Source organism: Thunnus maccoyii, chromosome 18 (assembly GCF_910596095.1).
Source record: "Thunnus maccoyii chromosome 18, fThuMac1.1, whole genome shotgun sequence".
In the NCBI taxonomy this organism is placed as follows: domain Eukaryota; kingdom Metazoa; phylum Chordata; class Actinopteri; order Scombriformes; family Scombridae; genus Thunnus; species Thunnus maccoyii.
Genome location: NC_056550.1, coordinates 16,497,045 through 16,507,129, shown reverse-complemented (window position 1 = coordinate 16,507,129; position 10,085 = coordinate 16,497,045).

Below are 10,085 nucleotides of genomic sequence, written 5' to 3'. Positions count from 1 at the left end.
TAGGCTGCACTATTTAATGTTCTTCTTCAGAACATTAAATATGGTTCTAAACTTGGTCAAAAAACATATTTTCTCATGTAACTCAACTGGTATCTAGCCATGCAGTTTGGGTTTTGTTTGCCAGATTTTCAGTTGTATGTAACTGAGAATTTTTTTCCTTCACCTCAGTATAATGCAGATAAATGCAATTTTGTTTGTGGTGCTCATGGCACTGAAAAAATACATTACAATTAATTAATTGCAATTACAAAAAATAAAATTCAGCAGCAAAATCTCTCCAAAAAGTTTCCCAGTTACTCTGGATAATCCACAGAAAATACTAGTTTTTATAGTGATTATCAAGGAGACAGTAATTTAATTCACTTGTTCAACTGACTGGTAAATGATACAGTCATTAATTGGGCTAAAATATGATAAAGAAAGCGTTTCTTATTGAAGATGGAGAAAACTATTTACTGTCTGGTAGAAAAGTAATGTTTAAAGATGGCCATTTAGTTAGACTTCAGGCATAAAAAGGCAAGCCAAAGCTTTTGATTAAAGCCTGCAGATTACAGTGTAATTATTCCGTATTTATGGTGCAATTACACAATAAACATGGGGTACAATAATACAGTTATGGGAAACAAAACAGGGAGCCTTAAAGGGGACCTATTATACTCATTTCCAGGACTATACTTCCAGGACTCCAGTAGAGTAGCTTTGCATGATTCACAGTATAAAAAAACTCCTTATTTATCTTATACTGGCCCTTTATGCAGGCCCTCAGTTCAGCCTCTGTCTCTAATAGGCAGTCTTAGCTCCTGTCTCTTTAAGGCCCCCTCCCAATGAGCCCACTCTGTTCTGATTAGCCAGCTTTCCGGAAGCTGCCGAGGGGCAGCCACATCAGAGTGGTGTTAAGTTACTGCCGATGCAAACCCAACATTTCCTCTTTACTCCTTCATATCAAAAGCTTTTAAATGACTAAATAACAGAAGACTTTTATTGTGTAGAATTTACAGGAAATGAAATGTGTTCCTCTCCGAATTAGCAGAGTTTCGTTAGCAGTGCTAAAAACCAGTCAACAGAATATTATATATGGAGATATTTGGAGATATTTGGAGCTCTTTGTTCAGCAGATCAGTTAGAAATAATTCAGGGAGGAATAGTACAAGAACAACCACAGTGATGATGTTTGATGAAGAGCTGCAGATGACCAGCACACTTCCAACAGGTAAACTACATATTTCACTTTACCATGCTGCGTAATGGAAAATCACTCACAGCGTGCCAGCATGACTCGAGTCATGGCTTGGCATGACAACCCCCAAAACACTGGAAAAATGCCATAATGTCAGCAGAGTGGAGTGGAGCAGTGAACTTGCATGCTGTGCATAGAGCAGATGACCATATAAAGAAATCGGTTATGAGCCGATGTCGGCTTGGGCTGAAAGTAGAAAAAACCGTTAGAAACACAGTGTTCAGAGCAGTCTGAAGCCAGTGCTTTTTGCTCACAGGGATTACTTCTACATACGTTTACCTCATTCTTTGACACTTTGGCCACATTTAATATGAACATCTGACAGTGTAACATCATATTTATATGACTGAAAATAAGGAAAAGCATAATAGATCCCCTTTAAAAAACTTAAGAACTTTGTACTTATACGGAACTTATATGAATCATATTATTGCAGGATGCCTTTACAATCATTAAACTATATTGAAATTATAAACAAATTGTGGGGCATAGAAAAATTACTGAGGTACAAAAAACTGTTGTAACTATCCAAATGGACTGGCTAATTTATAGATTTGGTGGTCTGTTATGTTCTTTGAATTGGTTGCATATGTACTCATAGTACAAGCCAAATGAGGGCTGTAAAATAAAGTTCTGCCTGTTCTCACTTATTCCTTATACTCATGAAGTAATACAAGATCTAACTCTGACTGTAGTGATTATAAGTTTCATAGAGAATAATCCTCTTTTCTTTTTAGGAAACGTGCTCACTGAATTATCTCCATCATGTGAAAAGTGCCTCTATGAAAACTATTGGTTGTTGATTTGGCCTTGAGGGCATTTGGACCAATGGTGAACATTAGAATAAAGGCATCAGAGTCAGAGGTGAAATCGAGCTTTTTTTTTTCTTTTTTTTTTGGTGTCTTTACATTCACAGTTCGGCTACTTTTGAGAGTTTCCTGGGGCTGACATGCAACGTGGGCTCTGACTTCAAAGTCTCCAAAGAAAATATATAAATACAAAACCATTAGCCAGCTTGTTTTCTTTAGTTAACATTTCAAACACACTGCGGAGTGGATCATGTTTTCAGTCCCCTCTCTGTAACTTGAATGTTGATGTTGTTTTTCTGATGGTCCTGGGGCTGGAAAGTCCTCAGCACCCTTAAAAAATGACTGCACAAACACACCCGAGTCAAGCAGAACACAACCTCCTTTGGCCTGTGTGGACTTTCCTGCCAGCTGCCCACTAAGATACAATTTGCATTTGGCCCTCAGCACCGTAGAGCCATAAGCATAGGTTTCAATGTCAGCAAAGGGTCGAACATATACAAACCCAGAGGTGGTAGCATCACAGAGGAAAAAGAACAGTCAACGCTGAAATGCATGATTATATCAGACATATGTACCATTCTCAAGCATCAGGGGAGTAGAAGTCATTTTTATTAGAGACACTAAGAAGTTTATAAACAGAGCCACTTGACACAGTGAACTTAAGATTCGAGGGTGATCCTCTGTGTAGACAGATTACCACTTCGTTAAACAAACCAAGACCTCAAAGTGTAACAAGCCCTTGGACATGCATACCACAGAGAGAGAGAGCAACCCGGATTCTCAGCCACATGAGACAGTAACAGGCTGTCTGTCCCAGAGGTTATTACAATTCCAAACATTTATTGGAAGGAAATCAAAAAATGTGTGCCTTTTTGTCCTCCCTCTTTTTTCTGCCCACAAAATTACATTCAAGCAATAAAAATGTTTATATGTTAGGTATATAAATGTTTGGGAATAGCACTTTGTGGCTATTTTTAAACCCGCTTGGAGTTGAAATAACATCATAAAAAGACACATAAATCAGTAAAAATAATGCTCAGAGGGAAAATAAAAACCTTCTTCTGTTTCAAGTAGCTATTATAAAGGCACAGACAGCTGTCAGGAAAACAATTCGACGTGTGTGACCGCAGTGCGAGTTTGACCGGAATAGTCCATAAAAACATAATGAAGCACTGGCTTCAGCAGCATGAAGGCATGCATGACAAAATCAGTAAAAAGTGAGGAAAGATACTACGATTATGGTCTGGTCAGCTAACTTTGAAGAGGGGGCATTTTTGTCAGTGAAGGCATCAGTCTTCTTAAATCCAATCACTGACTTTATAGTTCACAAAGCCTTTATTTCAGCTTTTAGTTAAGAGAAACAGGACGATGTAAACAGTCATGTTAAAGGAATAGATAAATGGGTGGGGGGACAGCTAGCCCAGCTTTGTAAGAAGGTAACAAAATCGACCTACCAGCACCCCTAAAGCTTACTTACTAACTTATTTTATATCTTGCTTGTTTAATTCGTACAAGAACCGAAGCCTAAAAACAACAATTTGCTGTTTTATGGGAGTTATGTGCCAAACTATTTCTTGGCTCTGAGTTGCCGAGCAACCAGTGGAGACTCCAGGAAGTTACTGCTCCTAAGAAGCCCAAGAAATAGTCCTGCACAAAATGACCCACGAAACAACAAATTGTCATTTACACTTCTATTTCCCTACATATTAAACAAATAACATGTAATTTCGTAGAAATAGTTTGGGACAAACCCCCCCTATAAAACAGCAAATTGTAATTTTTACGCTTCAGTTTTTATATGGATTAAACAAGCAAGATATAACATGTTAGGTTGTAAGCTTTAGAGGTGCTGGTAGGGAAATTTTGTTATGTTTGGACAGACCCAGGCTAGCTGTTTTCTCTTGATTCCGATCTTAATGCTAAGCTAAATGCTGCTGTTGACGGCTTCATATTTACTGTGCAGACATGACAGTGGTATCAATCTTTGAATAATTTCCTGTTGAAATATTCCTTTAAAGATGGGTCTTTTTAGATTAATACTGTATAGCAATGGCTTCATGTTCATCATTCTATACAGGAAAAAGTCACCAGAGTAGTAAAAACACCTGTTATACAGAATTGCATTTGCAGAGTGTAATTCGTTGCTCTGCGGTGGATACTGAAGTAGAATCAGATCCAATCAGAGACAAGAAACAGACTAGCAGTGACACAGTGACACCACTGCAGAGGAAAAACAGACCCGTTCTCACTTCAAAGAGCCAGGGGGATGCTTTTAAAAATCACACCGGCAATAAACTACAACAGAAGTTCATCGCTTTTCCACGACATGAAAGGGATTTTCAAAGTTACGTCTCCTTGAGTAGTCCTCTCTCTCTGCCCGGACTCTACCCCTAAACAAAGTTCATATCAGCAGAGGACTGGTGGTGCTGAGGCTGTTTACATGGGAGGTGTTACCATGGGAGCGGTCAAATTATTTACATTTCAAAGACGGAGGACAACACGCCGCTGTTTAAAGCAAGGAAAGAAGAAAGAGCAGGCCTTCATTTCAAAAAATGCCACTCACAAATCACTGTAACAACTTAATATAACTTCTATGAATCAGGGACTGGCTTTTTGCTGTCTTTCATCGTTTTACCCCTGCATTGAAATGACAGAAATTAAAATTACACTGTGGACACTTGCTAACCAGTGGAGTTTATCTTGGCATGAGAGTAAATAACATACAAAGACAGCAGCTGAAACCCTCCATCCTCATATGACTGATTTAAGTAATTACAGAAAGGACATGAAAGAGTTGCCCTGCCCAAGTGCATTATATGAATTCTTCACTTTCTCTAGAATAAATAAATAAACAAAGACAATACCAATAAGGTTACATGCAATGAGCACAGGGCAAAAGAGTAAAAAAGAACACACTTTGAAATCCTCATATGTCACATGGAAGAAGTCGTCCTGCAGGTTGTCATAGTTTGACATGTCATGAGAGGATGCAGTGGACAGATCACCAGAAAGGGTGGCGACAATACAATAAGACCTGAAATACTGACTGACTGCTGTCATTTCAGTTGCAATGAGAAAGAGAGCCAGTGTCCACGGTTGATTCTTCTGTCTTATTTGAAAAGCTGAGCTGTTGCATGCACTACATTTCAGGAATTTTCACAAGGATTAAGGTGGTACGGACAAATAGCAGCAAGTGGAGAAGGTGACAGGTGACAGAGCCTGCAGTCGATAGCTGTGACTGAAATTACAGCAGAATCCTGAGCAGTTGCAGCTCCCTCCTGAGGTAGCTGATTGAAACAACATGCTGCTAGACACGTCCCATGTTTTCTATGGTTTAGAAAATATAAAAGGTCCAACAATATATTATAAACTGTCTTATATTATCAAGGTCTGCTGATAAAAAACGTATTAAGACAGTCTGTGTTCTGATGTGGAGGGCTGATGTCTCGCAGGATTTTATTCCACATCTGGTCATACCTGATTTGCATCTTTGTGACATCAAGTTAAGATTATCAACAATATCATAATATCATTGTGCACGCATGTCTCGCCATGTAAAATGTTGCAAGGATGTGCAGATTGCATGCAGGTATCCTGAATAATGAAGCTGAAAGGAGGAAATCAGCTGCTGCACAGTAGTGACAAGTTGGAATGAAAACACTCGGCTGTGATGTGAGATTCAGACAACACTGGCGTCTTTTGCCACCAGGTATTTAATAAACTGCATTTACACAGTGTCCCAGGTGTCAGCCTCATAACAGATGATAAAAACCAGCCGGGCTCTGAGTCATGAGACCTGAAATTCACTGTGTTAGTATATTATTTGAAAGTTGGATGATTTAACACAAAGTTGTACTATATCTTGTGCTGCATCACTTTTATCTTTTTTCCATTGTTTGTTGGTTTTACAGCTTGGCGATCAAACACAACCGTTGTTGATCAAAGGTCACAGGAGCAAAGCAGAACAGTACAGTCTTTTTGAGCCTCTATTTCAGATTCTAAATAATAAATATTTACTTTGAACTGTTTTCTCAATGGCAAATTTCTTTCTCTTAGGTATTTGCTACCAGCTACCCAAAGTCAAACAGATTTAGGCTCCCATCGGCCATCAATTCAGCTAACTCATTGTACACTATGTGTGCTTTTGTATTTTTTGTTTGTTTGTTTGTTTTACTTGCAAATTCACTGTAAATTGATGTGAACTGTATATCGTTTGGGTACTAAAAAAGCAATGACACAGATAGTACAACCAGCCAACAGTCAGCCTGAGCAACCGTCATTCATTTTTGTGTTCATTTTTACCCTGACGCATTCCACAGCTTCCTTTGATTCCCGCTCTTCATATGTGGCACTCACTCTGCGCTGAAAGAGAAATTAGAGGTGAAGATGACAAAAGCATTCTGCAAATTACAAGGCTTTATGTTTACTATTCTGAGCTCGAACATGACATTCAGTCCAGCAGCATGCTAGTCTTTCGGCTTTGCCTTTTCTTCAGAAAAAAAAAAAAAAAAAAAAAAAAAAGAAAATACCACAGCCAACTGGAAGTACAGAGTGAATAAAGAAAGGCCATAATTATAGTTGAGTATGAAGAGAGAAAGAGTGAGTCCCCATCAGGAACTCTCATCTGCTCATCTTCATTTGTCCCTCACATAAGACTGCAGTTGACTCTGGCCTTGTTTAGGCAGAACATGTCAACAGTCATTCCAGTAATGACTATATATGCCGATGTCAGAGTGTTGGGTCCTTAATGGCATTCTCTGCAGACTTAAATCCACTCACTTAGGCTGATTTAAAGAAAACATGATTATAATAGCTTTGTAACACAGTTCACAAAGAGTTAATCAGCTATGACAGTGGTTTGGCTCATGAGCCAAACGCAGCTTGAATATTTACAATTGTTTACATTTTTATGCATGTGAGAATAGATATTATCCGTGCATTTTTGTGGAAGCGATTTTAAGTCTGCCATCTGGACGTGGATGAAAATGGACTGTCATGTTGACTAAATACTTACTCCAAAGATAAAAGAACATCGACAGAAAAAAAAGGCATCTACAGGAAACAAAAATCCACTGAATAACAAAAAAGATCCTGTGTGCTGTCCAAACACCGATGTATGTGCTGACTGTTGACTGTTAAATTCTCTATTTCTGCTCTTCTATAATTCATCCCAAGCTGTTTCCAATAGACCTCAACAAGTGTCTCCGACCAGAAAAGTAATAATCTCAACAGCTTTTTTTCCCGTCTTTTGTCTCTCCATCATAATCAGATCTTTGAATGAGTGGAAACTAATTTATTCAGATGCAAACAGATACTACATTAAATGTAAGCTTTGAGGTAGAAATTGCTATTAAAGATAAAGCACACACTGTAATATTAAGGGACAGTGACATGAGGGCTGCAGGGGACACATGGAATCTATAGTTATATTTTGTAGTTTATTTTTATGATCAAATAAAACTCTGTTGGATATGAAAGTTCATGTAAACAGTGTGTGGAAGTCACTTGCCCCTCACTTGCTTGTCTCTTGTCCTTGTTCCATCCACAAAACAGAGAAATTTCATTATTTTATTTCAGATCACATTAATATCATTTCCTTTTTCTTGAATCACAACATAAGCTTTAAGATGCAGGTTTCATTAACAGTACCAGAATCTCTTCATAAATTTTCTCTGTTTTGGGTTCAGAGAGGTTCAAATATCATCGTGTTACCGCTTTTACCAGGAAGTCATACCCATGTTTCCTTGACCTCTGCCATATGGTGCCTTGTCTTTTCTGTGTGTGTGTATGTGTGTGCGTGCGAGCGCGTGCACAAACATACTAAGATGCCTGAGCATCATTGGATTTCCCTTCAGGCTCACCCTCCCGCTCTCAAGTGGATATCAAAGGCCTGCATTTACAGTTATCTCTGCTTGGCTGCGCCACGGAAGTAATCACTGCAGGTCAGGGGTCAGTGCTCAGGCCCAAGACAGAAACAAAACTGACTGACGTTGACTTCAAAGGAAAGTGATCCTCTGACAGACTGTTGTTTTAGCCGGGAACTCTGGATATCATAATCAGGAGGGTGGAAAGGGACAGTAAGAAGAGAGAGCAGTGGAGTGGGTTGTGTGGATGGGTGGGGGTGGGGGTGGTGGGGGATACTGGTGTTTCAGAAGAGAAGTAGAAGAGAGAAAGACTACCTTTGAATAATTAGAGCCAACAAGATCAAAGAACAGGCTCAAGTTTGGTCTGCTTAACCTCTGTAACACAGAAACGGAGCAACAACAAAAAAAAGCGTCATTTTATTCCGTCCTGTTGTTATTCCTCTGGTTGGCGAAACCCAAAACCATGTCAAACATAATGGAAAATTTTTGAGGTCTTCTTTTATTAACCAAGAACAGCTTTGATGTTTGACGTCTTTATTTGTTTTAGAAGAAGAAAGGGAAGGGGCAATATGGCATGCGAGCGATCTTCTTTTGGAGAGAGCACACAAAAAAGGGGAGGAATGAATGATATGAGAGCAAACCAAGCTTGTTCATTCTACATAATCAATTAAACATCATTATTGGCCCTTTCAAGAATGCCGAGATCAAAGACCAGTAGGAAATGATCAAAGTGACAGTATTTTGTTTGAGCGCTAACCCCTTCCTGCTACTGCTGTCCTGCTTTCCAGCAAGTTCACTAATGTTGCTTTGCTAGAGATCTGATGAAATGGCAAATGTCTAGCGAGCTGCTTTGCTCGAGTTTATATTTTACAGTTTACATTTGTACAAGTGATGCTGCAAAGATGAAACAGATAAATTGATTCAAGCTTCCTGTCATATTTGCATGTAATCTGTGTTTTGTTATTTATTGGCATTGTTAAAACGGAGAAGCCTGGGGAATGTTGGAAATTGCAGAATCAAGAAATCTGGCAAACTGAGTAAACCCACTATCTTCAAAGTTGGCAGCTCTTAAGGGGGAAGTAAAACTGCTCTGTTGCTGTTGACTAGGAATTATTCACACCGCTCCAATTTGATTTTGACTGTTGTGACAAGTTAATGATATACAGTATTTTGGAGCAGAGTGGGTGGCTGCTACTTGAGTTGCAATTAAGCAAAACTGGGTGAATTACAGCAGCTTAAGTGGAAACAAGTTGTTATTCCAATATTCCTTTATAAGGATGAGATACACAGCTATACAAAGTCACTCTTATTCTACATGTCTGTAAAGCTGGAAAATAAATTGGCTAGGTTTGGTGCATTTTGACCCGTAGCTGTGTAAGAAAGTCAAAAACAGCATTCCAGCTATCAAAGGCACAAACCACAGACCTTCTCGGGTGTATGTGTTCAGCAATGGGACACTTCAAATGCATAGCAACTGCATGAAAAGGAGCCTCTTCAGCTTGCTGGGTGTGAAAACAGGTGGAGGGGCAAGAGGGAGTCTTTCATGGACATCCTGTCAAGAGGGAAGGGCGCGGGTGGAGCAGCATCACAACGAGCGTAAGAAAAGTCAGCGTTTCAGGGTGGTCAGCGGGAGGGTGCAGGAGGTCAGAGAAACAGTGTGTGAACTATTCTACTCCAGGCCACACCGACCAAGTCTTATCACTGCATCCTTGTTGGCTTCGGGTTTCTTAGCTGGTGGGGGGCCATCAACCCTCATGACAGATCTGAGCCACTGGCACTTGGCCTGTCGTAAGTCTTAGCTCTTCCTTGTTAATGGATTGGAGGTAGAAGAAAGCTCCAACCCCAAATTTTTCTCATTTGGCCTTTTTCTTCAACTTACGGGCTCCTTTTATTTATCCAAAGCACCTCTCTTTGACTGCATGCTGTACTGGAAGATGTCAAGAGGAAAATATGTGGTAAAATGTCTTTTTAAAGGGCTCTGACTAAACACAAGGCTTATCTGCATTTGCAGATGCTCAAACCTTTGCTTTTGTCAGGTCAAATTAGGACATTCCTTAAAAGAGACCCTCACTTGTCTGCTATTAAGCTTGTTTTTACTAAAAATATCCACAATTATCCCTGTATGACATTGCAATTAGCAAATTTAAAAATATTGCGAGTCTGTGGGAAGCAGAA